The 12,570-nt window shown below is 43.9% G+C and overlaps 1 protein-coding gene across 4 annotated transcripts in view; it reads right to left on the bottom strand.

Annotated features, from left to right (window-relative positions):
• Window positions 1–1,647, bottom strand: part of LOC311110126 (prostaglandin reductase 1-like) — a 35,826-nt gene extending 34,179 nt beyond the window's left edge. For 3 of the 4 annotated variants that reach the window (XM_084188695.1, XM_084188692.1, XM_084188693.1), the window contains exon 1: window positions 1,321–1,525. The gene's annotated coding sequence lies outside the window, so the exon portion shown is untranslated. Of the gene's footprint in view, window positions 1–1,320 lie in introns of all 4 variants that reach the window. The other variant, XM_084188694.1, reaches the window with a different exon arrangement.
• Window positions 1,648–12,570: the final 10,923 nt, after the last annotated feature.

The following is a 12,570-nucleotide window of genomic DNA, read 5'->3' as shown; positions in this document are numbered from 1 at the left end:
CTACTCCTTTTGAAGACGATCGTGACAATATAAAATATATTTTGATTTGTTTAACACTTTTTTGGTTACTACATGATTCCATATGTGTTATTTCATAGTTTTGATGTCTTCACTAATATTCTACAATGTAGAAAATAGTAAATAAAAAGAAAGACCCTTGAATGGGTAGGTGTTCTAAAACGTTTGACCGGTTGTGTAATTCAAATGATTCTACTTCTTTACCTGAATATGCTGATTACTGCAGCATAAAACTGAAGAACTATGTCCAGCTATCCTGGGCCTATTCTTCAGGTTTCGAGATCAAATGTATGCACTTGTTTGAAGCAGACGACCAAGCTATTCTATGCTAGCCGTTATGCTTAATGCTAAACTGATATCAATATGTGTTGTTAACTCAATGTTTCTCAGGCGTCAACATGCGGAATAGACCTACTTCTGCAACAACAACAAAAAGTACATTCCTTACCTAGCTATATTTCACGGTGTAAAGCTGATGAACTATTGCCATCTATGTTTTCCATTAAAGTATTTGGTAATTGAATGAAAAGACATATAAGCACTGCCACTGTTGATTTCAGAAAACTTAATTACAGCTACTTTGCAACAGTGTTGCTATGGGTTGCTATATGGGTGGCAGTAACGACTTTGATCTCGAATGCGTCCACTTCTTGCAGAGAAATGACACCCCGGCAATGAACTAAAGCAGCCGTTCAGAATGAAATCTAGTCGTGATTAATTGGCTTTTATGGAATGCAATATATGCACTTGTTCAGACAAGATTACAAAACCCAAGGCTGGTCCCAAATCTGTTTGTATGCCTACTGTAGCCTACATACAACCAACTCGTATTCCAGTAGTCGGTGTCTGTGGTTGAAGTTTAATTATTGGTTTGAAGCAGACGACCAAGCTACTCTATGATAGGCGTTATGCTTAATGATAAACTGATATCAATATGTGTTGTTAATTCAATGTTTATCAGGTGTCAACATGCTGAATATACCTACTTCAGCAACAACAACAAAAAGGCGAGGAGCGGAAGAACCCGCCCGTAGGCTACATGCGTGCTGGTAAACATTTCATCCAAGCAGCCAGATAACGGATTGGGACGAGTCCTACTTTTAGCTAATCCGAATCCTCACTCGTACGAAATCCGTTAGTAAATGCGTAATTACGCAGTGTTCACATTTCCCACCACAAAATCGACTGAATGAGTGTAGGCCTACGTCTCCTAAACGCGGAACTTGTAAATTCGATAAACATTTGGACTAAACAAACACGGAACATTAGGGTAGAAAAGTGTGCAATGTCTGTATACTTTACCTGCTTCAGTTCAGGGTCGCCCACGACTGCTGGAGAAAGTTGCCTTGTCGGTGGATCTCAGGATTGGATATAGTAGTCGATCTGTCGCAGTGTCCGGAAAGTAACTGTGGACTTTGTTACTGGAGTTTGAGTTATAACGTTGCCTAACCTTTCACCCGAATATTTCCTCACCGACCGAAAAAGCGGAATCGGTCAACCCGCACGCGCTGCGACTAATAGTGCGTTTATAACCAAGTAGGATGGTGGTATTTACCATGTCTCTTGAACGCCCCCCCAACTGGTAATAGAGGGAAACTCGTCTATCATCCCTGAGCTCAGACTTCTCCCACATGCTGACCTCAGACGTCACCTAATAAGGAAATGACCTCCAGAACAGCATTTTCGGCAGTTAAATGCAACAACAAAACATTATTTATAAAAAGCAATCTATTATTATGTTTTTGTAACACTATAATTCGTTTACAAGCATGATATTCATACTTTTAGGTATGCCTGGTATGGCAACTGCTCGGCCTCCGACCGCAAGGCACTACAGAGGGTAGTGCGTACGGCCCAGTACATCACTGGGGCCAAGCTTCCTGCCATCCAGGACCTCTATACCAGGCGGTGTCAGAGGAAGACCCTCAAAATTATCAAAGACTCCAGCCACCCTAGTCATAGACTGTTCTCTCTGCTACTGCCAAGTCTAGGTCCAAAAGGCTTCTCGACAGCTTCTACCCCCAAGCCATAAGACTCCTGAACAGCTAATCATGGCTACCCGGACTATTTGCACCCCCACCCCATCTTTTTACGCTGCTGCTACTCCGTTAATTATTTGTGCATAGTCACTTTAACTCTACCCACATGTACATATTACCTCAACTACCTCAACTAGCCGGTGCCCCCGCACATTGACTTTGCATCGGTACCCCCCTGTATATAGCCTCCCTACTGTTATTTTATTTTACTTCTGCTCATTCTTTCTCAACACTTTTTTGTTGTTGTTGTTTTATTTTACTTTTTTATTAAGAAATAAATGCATTGTTGGTTAAGGGCTGTAAGTAAGCATTTCACGGTAATGTCTACACCTGTTGTATTCGGCGCATGTGGCAAATCAAATTGTGTTTGATTTGATTTGGTTGATGCAGCTTGTTGGCTTTTAGCCAATTGCAGTTTCTCAATGAGTTCAAAGCATGTGAATGCATCCAACTGGTATTTACGACGTCATAACTGGTACTTACCACCTTCTCACTCTGTTATGAACGCAGCATTACTCCATCAATTTATGCTGCCTTCATAACCAAGTGGGAAGGTGGTAATTACTAGAGGTGTGCCAAGTAGTCGGACAAACGGGTATAGTAACGGATATGGGCAATTTTCTTGATACGATTATGATCAGAGTATTTTTTTAATAATCTGTGATCGGAAAAAAAGTAATTTTCGGGTGCCAGCATGCGTCTTTCTCATGTCAGTCAGTCAAGTAAGGCGCTACATCGTCTAAAAAGCTCAGCTGGCTAGTTTGCCTGTCTTTAAAGAGAAGGGCGGGCTGTATATTGATCCTGCTGCTCTGATTGGATAGAGTGAAGCTGTATTTCTCTTTCCACTTGCTTCATGATTTCACCCGATCACTTTCACTTTTGTTTCGGTCTGATCATTCATGTTAGCCTGCTATTATGATAAATGAAATGTCAAGGACGTTTGCTATCAAGCTATCAATGTGCATAATATCTAACAAACGGGCGAGGATAGGGAAAAAAGATGAAACGCCAACGTGCATTCTGACTGATAGCAAAATTATCTGCCCTCCGCAAATTGAGGACACAGACATAGGTCAGACACACACACCCCTCCGCGGCTCCTAATCTGCAGGTTGTTTGGTCTATAAACGTGCAGGGCTACTTAGGCATGTTAGAACATTTACGTTTTTTACGATCACGAGTATCATCCGATCCGACTATCAACTGTCAATTTACAGATATGATAACGAATACGAGTATGGCCATGTCGACACACCCCTAGTAATTACCAGTTGTGAAGTTGTAAATACCAGTTGGATGCATTCACATGCTTTGACCTCATTGCGAAATACCGATTAGATAATGGCCAACAAGCTGCCTCAACCATTAACTTAAAGTACAGCCATCATGCTTGTAAACTAATTATAGTGTTCAAAAACCATATTAATAGATCGTTTTTTATCAATAATGTTTTGTTGTGTAATGTAACTGCCGAAAATGCTCTTATCGAGGTCATTTCCTTAGTAGGTGGCATCAGAGGTCAACATGTGGGAGAAGTTGAAGCTCAGGGATTTCCCATTAGTAATTACGAGTTGGAGGGGCATTAAAGTCGATTTTTCCCAGTCATATGTGGCCCCGTGTAGCTCAGTTGGTAGAGCATGGCGCTTGCAACGCTAGGGTTGTGGGTTCGATTCCCACGGGGGGCCAGTATGAAAAAAATAAAAAATAATGTATGCACTCAATAACTGTAAATCGCTCTGGATAAGAGCGTCTGCTAAATGCATAAAATGTAAATATATAAATACCACCTTCCACTTGGTTTTGAACGTAGCATAACATTAAACAACATTAGTGTAGCTGTGGTAGCCTTACAAATTGAATACCAAATTAATGATATTTACTTCGATTTGGATATTGTATTTTTTATTTAAATGTTTATTATTAGTATCATACATTCGCATACTATTTATAGGGATAGTGGCAGAATATTGTAGCACATTTTTCTTTTGATGTAGCAATGTCTTCCACCTCCACGTGAATCGATTATTCACTTTTTTTTTTTTTGTAGCTGATAGCCATAGGCCTAGCTCTGGTTCAGGGCGTTAGTGCGATTTTCACTTCCAAGAGAATATTAATCTGAAGAGGAATGCACACTAACGCCCTGGACCAGAGCTATGGAAGGAGGAACTGAAGTGCAAGCTCCAATCTATTTCGCCAGGTGGCGACAATTGTCCAGACAAAGTAACAAGGATTTTCTACACACCCATACACCAAGGCTTTTGCCCTATTCTAATATTACCAGTGTGCATACATGGTCTATACTGACCTATTATATTAACAGTACAGCATACATGGTCTATACTGACCTACTATATTACCAGGCTTTTCCAACAGTCTTGAAGGAGTTGCCACATATGCTGAGCACTTGTTGGCTGCTTTTTCTTCACTCTGCTGTCCGACTCATCCCAAACCATCTCAATTTGGCTGAGGTCGGGGGATTGTGGAGGCCAGGTAATCTGATGCAGCACTCCATCACTCTCCTTCTTGGTAAAATAGCCCACACACAGCCTGGAGGTGTTTTGGGTCATTGTCTTGTTGAAAAACAAATGAAAGTCCCACTGAGCCAAACCAGATGGGATCGCATATCGCTGCAGAATGCTTTGAATTCTGAATAAATCACAGACAGTGTTAACAGCAAAGCACCGCCACACCATAACACCTCCTCCTCCATGCTTTACGGTGGGAAATATACATGCGGAGAGCATCCGTTCACCCACACTGCGTCTCACAAAGACACAGCGGTTGGAACCAAAAATCTCAAATTTCGACTCCAGACCAAAGGACACATTTCAACCAGTCTAATGTCCATTGCTCGTGTGTCTTGGCCCAAGCAAGTCTCTTTTTCTTATTGGTGTCCTTTAGTAGTGGTTTCTTTGCAGCAATTTGACCATGAAGGCCTGATTCACACAGTCTCCTCTGAATAGTTGATGTTGAGATATGTCTGTGACTTGAACTCTGTGAAGCATTTATTTGGGCTGCACAAATGAACTTATAAGAAATGAACTTATAAGAAGGCACATCTGTTAATTGAAATGCATTCCAGGTGACTACCTCATGAAGCTGGTTGAGAGAATGCCAAGAGTGTGCAAAGCTTTCATGAAAGCAAAGGTGTCTATTTCAACAATCTCAAATATATTTTGATTTTTACATATGATTCCATATGTGTTATTTCATAGTTTTGATGTCGTCACTATTATTCTACAATGTAGAAAATAGAAAAAATAAAGATAAACCCTTGAATAAGTAGGTGTTCTAAAACTTTTGACCGGTACTGTATGTGCGAAATCAAATTGTGTTAGCCCACCAAGCTAAGATAAGGGTCATGTTACCTATGTTTATTTCCCAATTACTTTGGCAAATTTTCATAAGAATGAGCTTAGCACAAAAACAAAAAAACAGATCATCAAAATGTCTCGTTTCAAAACTCTAAACACATAATTACAATGTGGACGCCATCTTCTCGCACACCCAGTGGATTTTCGTTGTGCATGGTATGTCATTCCAACTCTTTAGTGGGTCTGATTCCTTCTTTGAGAGATGAGCGCAGTCTTCATCCTGATTTGTATTGTTTGGTTCCCCATCCCTCCAATACCTATAAACAAGACACCAAAACAGACGGTAAAAAATAAAAAAGCAATTAAACAGGCTACAGCACAGATAGACGGTAAAAAGTCACATGGAACAACACAGGGAAACAGACGGTAAAACGACATCCAACACATACATATGACATTTACATTTTAGTCATTTAGCAGACGCTCTTATCCAGAGCGACATACAGTTAGTGCATACATCTTAAGATAACTAGGTGGGACAACCACATATCACTGTCATAGCTACTTTATTGAGGAAAAATGTACTTACTATCAGCAAAGTCAGAGCTAGTAAAGGGGGAGAAAAGTCAATTGTGAGTGTTAGTTCAGAAAAGGCTTTTGGGGGTGTGGAGGGGGGTTCTGTGGGATGATTTAAGATACTTTTTGAAGAGGTAGGCTTTCAGATGTTTTCGGAAGATTGGCAGGGACTCTCCTGTCCTAGCTTCAGGTGGAAGAGCTTGGACTGGGCTCCCGTAGGGGTGGGAGGGCCGAGAGACCAGAGGTGGCAGAACTGAGTGCTCGGGTTGGGGTGTAGGGTTCGAGCATAGCTTGAAGGTAGTGAGGGGCAGTTCCTCTTGCTGCTCCGTAGGCAAGTACCATGGTCTTGTAGTGGAGGCGAGCTTAGACTGAAAGCCAGTGGAGTGTGCAGAGGAGCAGGGTGATATGGGAGAACTCTGGAAAGTTGAACACCAGGCGGGCTGCAGTGTTCTGGATAAGTTGCAGGGGTTTGATGGCACAAGCAGGGAGCCTAGCCAACAGCGAGTTGCAGTAGTCCAGACGGGAGAAGACAAGTGCCTGGATTAGGACCTGCGCCGCTTCCTGAGTGCGGTAGGGTCGTAGTCTACAAATGTTGTAGAGCATGAACCAGCAGGAGCAAGTCACTGCTTTAATGTTTGCAGAGAACGACAGGGTGGTGTCAAGGGTCCCGCCAAGGTTCTTTGTACTCTGGGAGGGGGACACCGTGGAGTTGTCAACCATGATGGAGAGGTCTTGGAGCTGGCAGGCCTTCCCCGGGAGGAAGAGCTGCTCCATCTTGTCGAGGTTGAGCTTGGGGTGGTGGGCCAACATCCAAGTTGAGATATCTACCAGGCACGCAGAGATGCGTGTCGCAACTTGGGTGTCAGAAAGGGGGGGGGAAGGAGAAAAGTAGTTCAGTGTCATCCGCATAGCAATGATAGGAGAGACCATGTGTGGATAAGAAGGAGCCGAGTTACTTGGTGTATATAGAGAAGAGCAGAGGGTATAGAAACAAGCCCTGGGGGACACCAGTAGTGAGAGTACGTGGTGCAGACACAGATCCTCTCCATGTCACTTGGTAGGAGCGGCCAGGTAGGATGCAATCCAAGAGTGTGCAGATCCTGAGATGCACAGCCCTGAGAGGATGGAGAGGAGATTTCTGATGGTTCACGGTGTCCAAGGCAGCGGATAAATCTAGGAGGATGAGAAAACAGAGGAAGGAGAATCAGCTTTGGCAGTGCTGAGATCCTCTGTGACAGAGAAGAGCAGTCTCGGTTGAATGACCCGTTTTGAAGCCTGACTGGTTAGGGTCAAGAAGATCATTCTGAGAGAGCTAACGAGAGAGTTGGTCAGAGACCGCACGATCAAGTGTTTTCGACAGAAAAGAGAAATAGGATAACGGTCTGTAGTTTGATGTCAGAGGAGTCGAGTGTTTGTTTTTGGAGGAGGGGAGCGAATCAGGCCATTTTGAAGTCAGAGGGGATGCAGCCTGTGGTCAGGGATGAGTTGATGAGGGATGTGAGAAGGTCTCCAGAGATGGTCTGGAGAAGGGAGGAGAGGATGGGGTCAGGTTGGCAGGTTTTCGGGCGGCCAGACCTCAGTCGCAGGAATTCATCTGGAGAGAGAGGGGAGAAAAAGGTCAAGGGTAGTTCTGTGTGAGTGAGACCAGTGGACTCAATAGGCTGAGTGAATGAGTAGCGGATGTCGTCAACCTTCTTTTCAAAGTGGTTGACAAAGTCATCCGCAGAGAGGGAGGAGGGAGGGGGACGGTGTGGAGGATTAAGGAGGGAGGAGAAGGTGGAAAATAGTTTCCTAGGTTTAGAGGCAGAAGCTTGACATTTAGAGTGGTAGAAAGTGGCTTTAGCAGCGGATACAGAGGAAGAGAAAGTAGAGAGGAAGAAGTGAAAGGATGATAGGTCCTCCGGAAGTTACGTTTTCTACATTTCTCGCTCAGATGCCCACAGCCCTGTTCTGTAAGCTCGCAATGAGTCACGGGGCAGGAGGGGAGGGCCGAGCCTGCCGGGAGGAAAGGGGACAGTGGGAGTCATAGGATGCGGAAAGGGAGGAGAGTAGGGTCAAAAAGGCAGAATCAGGAGACGGGAGGGAGAAGGATTTAGCAGAAGGGAGAGATGATAGGATAGAAGAGGAGAGAGTAGTGAGAGAGAGCGAACACATTGACCATCAACAGATTGCGACGGCACATGACCATCTGGGTAGGAGCTGAGTGGCTAGGGTTGGAGGAAAGGGAGACAGAAAAGGAAACAAAGTAGTGATCAGAGACCTGGAGGGGGGTTGCAGTGAGATTAGTAGGTGAACAGCCTCTAGTAAAGATGAGGTCAAGCGTATTGCCTGCCTTGTGAGTGGGAGGGGACTGGGGAAGGGTGAGGTCAAGAGGCAAGGAGGGAAAATAGAGCGATGGAAAGAAATGAATCGAAGGCGGACAACAAGAGGTGTAAGTCTTCAAGTATAAAGAGCGCTGAGCCATTGTCAGGAAATTAGCTTTAAGGTGTCAGGCTGATTGAGGAACTCTCTAAGGGCACCTGATGGGCGATAGATAACAACAACGTTAAGCTCGAGTGGACAATTGACAGCAAGGAATTCAAATGAGGAGATGGACATATGAGTGAGGGAGAAAATAGAAAATCTCTGCTTAGGAGAAATGAGTAGCCCTGTGCCACCACCGCGACGACCAGATGCTCTCGGACTATGAGAGAAAACGTAGTCAGATGAAGAGAGAGTAGCTGAAGTAGCAGTGTTCTCTGGGGTGATCCATGTCACCGTCAGGGCCAAAAAGTCAAGGGACTGAAGGGCATCATAGGCGGAGATGAACTCTGTGTTCTTGACCGCAGATCGGCATTTCCAAACGCTGCCAGAGACCAAGAATTCCAAATGGGTTGTGCACACAGGGTACATTAAATTAGAAGGGTTGCAGCCAAGGGGTGGGGAGTGTCTGTGAAGCCTACAGGGAGAGGAGCGAACAGGTATAGAACACACACAAATAGTTGCCGAAGCTACAAAAGAGCAAAATTAGATCAGAAAATAACTACGTAAGACACTCAAGTGAGAGAGTGGTGTGACTCCTTCCTTGAACAACTCGGCAGAACCGTCTTTGTTTCAGCGACGGTCTTAGTTGTGTCGACAAGACCACCACTGATATGACCGCTGCTTACAGCTGTCGCTGAGAAAGCAGGGGAGACTGAAGTACTAACACTAATTGCTAATTGCCTTGCAAAGGTGAAGAGCACACCTCCCGGTACTAATTTCTAATTGCCTAGGAGAGGAGGAACACTCCCCCTCCAATACAGCCACTGATTACCAAAACAACAACAGTCCCAAATTGCCCCGCCCCTTGATCCTGGTTGATGTGTCAACAATCATCTGGAAGTTATGAGCAGTCAGCAGTTCACACACCAAGTAGGCTACTGGGAAGACAGGCAGCACTTAAATTAGATGGCCCTAGCTAGCAAAAAGACAGCACTAGACAACAACAGATTAAGACAAATTATACTTATCACTCCTGGAGATATCATGAGTCCTCTAGCTATAAAATGAATCACACTGAGATGGAGCCTGAGAAGCTGGTTATATACACTTAGAAAAGAGGTGAAACCACTCCCCCTCCAATTCAGGAGTCCTAACTATAGAATGAAGCACATAGAAACAGACAGCAAAAAGTCATCCAATACAAACACAGATAATCAGACAGTAAAAAGGAATTTGTTACAAATTAGATGGTAAAATATAATCCAGAACAGGTCCACTCACGTAGTTCCAGGAGCTGATGATTGGCCTGATTGGCCATCGTTAATCCACTCCCAAACCCCCTCTGTATTGGTGTCATGGAAACCAAGGTAGATGTCCAGGCATCCAACCCATTCATTGATAAATTCCTATTGTTTTGTCACAAAGAAAATATCACATAATTTTATCACATACAAACATGCTTTTGTGTCAGGGTAGGCAAACAGAGTTGAAATAGTAACAACATGTTGAAATTATCAAAAATATAATTGACTAACTCTCTCTCCTCCCTCTCACCTGTTCAGCTCTGCTGTTAATGATCACCAGGTGTGCGCCTCTCCCCAGACAGTCCTGCCTGCTCTCAGTCCAGGATTTCTTCTCAGTAGAGAGGAAGTACCAACTGGAATTGAACTTCCTCCATCCTTGGGGACAGGACCGTAGAGGTTATTTAATGACAAACCCATGATAGCGATCACATTTGTCCACATCAGGGACAAAATAGCACCTTATTCCCTATGTAGTGCACTACTTTCGACCAGGACCCAAATGGCATGGTCATTTGGAAACAACAGAGTCCTCGGTGACTTTCAGTGGGAATAGAAGCTTGTCCCTTCTGTTCCCAAAAATATTTAGACCTAGATTCAATCAGATCAAGTGTTAAGGCGATAGCAGACAGCTGTATAGCGGATGTTTTGGTGGTGTTGGAGGTGGAACTGTGTTAGATTCATGAGTAGCTGCTCTTGCGATCAATATCACGAAGCCACACCCACCCTACTTGTGTTAGAAGTTCAGAACGAGAAAGTGTAAAGAAATAGAAATAATAATGCTCAAATGGAAAAACCATTCATGGAAATAATGAAGATTTCTATCATCCTAATCACAGTCCAGCATTCGAACTTGTAAACAAGGCTGCATGGGATCTGTTAATGCGAATCTGTGCAGCCAATGGCAACGTCTGCTTTATGTACACTGAGTGTACATTAGGAACACTTGCTCTTTCCATGATATCGACTGACCAGGTGAATCCAGGTGAAAGCTATGATCCCTTATTGATGTCACCTGTTAAATCCACTTCAATCAGTGTAGATGAAGGGGAGGAGACAGGTTAAAGAAGGATTTTTAAGCCTTGAGACAATTGAGAAGTGGATTGTGTATGTCTGCCATTCAGAGGGTGAATGGGCAAGACAAAATATTTACAGTGAGGGAATAAAGTATTTCATCCCCTGCTGATTTTGTACGTTTGCCCACTGACAAAGAAATGATCAGTCTATAATTTTAATGGTAGGTTTATTTGAACACTGAGAGACAGAATAACAACAAAAAAATCCAGAAATGTTATAAATTGATTTGCATTTTAATGAGGGAAATAAGTATTTGACCCCTCTGCAAAACATGACTTATTACTTGGTGGCAAAACCCTTGTTGGCAATCACAGAGGTCAGACTTTTCTTGTAGTTGGCCACCAGGTTTGCACACATCTCAGGAGGGATTTTGTCCCACTCCTCTTTGCAGATCTTCTCCAAGTCATTAAGGTTTCGAGGCTGACGTTTGGCAACTCGAACCTTCAGCTCCCTCCACAGATTTTCTATGGGATTAAGGTCTGGAGACTGGCTAGGCCACTCCAGGACCTTAAGGTGCTTCTTCTTGAGCCACTCCTTTGTTGCCTTGGCCGTGTGTTTTGGGTCATTGTCATGCTGGAATAACCATCCACGACCCATTTTCAATGCCCTGGCTGAGGGAAGGAGGTTCTCACCCAAGATTTGACGGTACATGGCCATGTCCATCGTCCCTTTGATGCGGTGAAGTTGTCCTGTCCCCTTAGCAGAAAAACACCCCCAAAGCATAATGTTTCCACCTCCATGTTTGATGGTGGGGATGGTGTTCTTGGGGTCATAGGCAGCATTCCTCCTCCTCCAAACACGGCGAGTTGAGTTGATGCCAAAGAGCTCCATTTTAGTCTCATCTGACCACAACACTTTCACCCAGTTCTCCTCTGAATCATTCAGATGTTCATTGGCAAACTTCAGACGGGCATGTATATGTGCTTTCTTGAGCAGGGGGACCTTGCGGGCGCTGCAGGATTTCAGTCCTTCACGGCGTAGTGTGTTACCAATTGTTTTCTTGGTGACTATGGTCCCAGCTGCCTTGAGATCATTGACAAGATCCTCCCGTGTAGTTCTGGGCTGATTCTTCACCGTTCTCATGATCATTGCAACTCCACAAGGTGAGATCCTGCATGGAGCCCCAGGCCGAGGGAGATTGACAGTTATTTTGTGTTTCTTCCATTTGCGAATAATCGCACCAACTGTTGTCACCTTCTCACCAAGCTGCTTGGCGATGGTCTTGTAGCCCATTCCAGCCTTGTGTAGGTCTACAATCTTGTCCCTGACATCCTTGGAGAGCTCTTTGGTCTTGGCCATGGTGGAGAGTTTGGAATCTGATTGATTGATTGCTTCTGTGGACGGGTGTCTTTTATACAGGTAACAAACTGAGATTAGGAGCACTCCCTTTAAGAGTGTACTCCTAATCTCAGTTCGTTACCTGTATAAAAGACACCTGGGAGCCAGAACTCTTTCTGATTATGAGGGGGTCAAATAGTTATTTCCCTCATTAAAATGCTAATCAATTTATAAAATTTTTGACATGCGTTTTTCTGGATTTTTTTGTTGTTATTCTGTCTCCCACTGTTCAAATAAACCTACCATTAAAATTATAGACTGATCATTTCTTTGTCAGTGGGCAAACGTACAAAATCAGCAGGGGATCAAATACTTTTTTTCATCACTGTAAGTGCCTTTGAATGAGGTATGGTAGTAGGTGCCAGGTGCACCGGTTTGAGTGTGTCAAGAACTGCAAAGCTCCTGGGTTTTTCACACTCAACAGTTTTCTGTGTGTATCAAGAA

This window comes from Coregonus lavaretus, assembly GCF_964263955.1.
Source record: "Coregonus lavaretus genome assembly, contig: SUPER_35_unloc_2, whole genome shotgun sequence".
NCBI lineage: Eukaryota > Metazoa > Chordata > Actinopteri > Salmoniformes > Salmonidae > Coregonus > Coregonus lavaretus.
The sequence above is the reverse complement of the archived record's forward strand: the minus strand, read 5'-3'. Positions and strand labels throughout refer to the sequence as shown.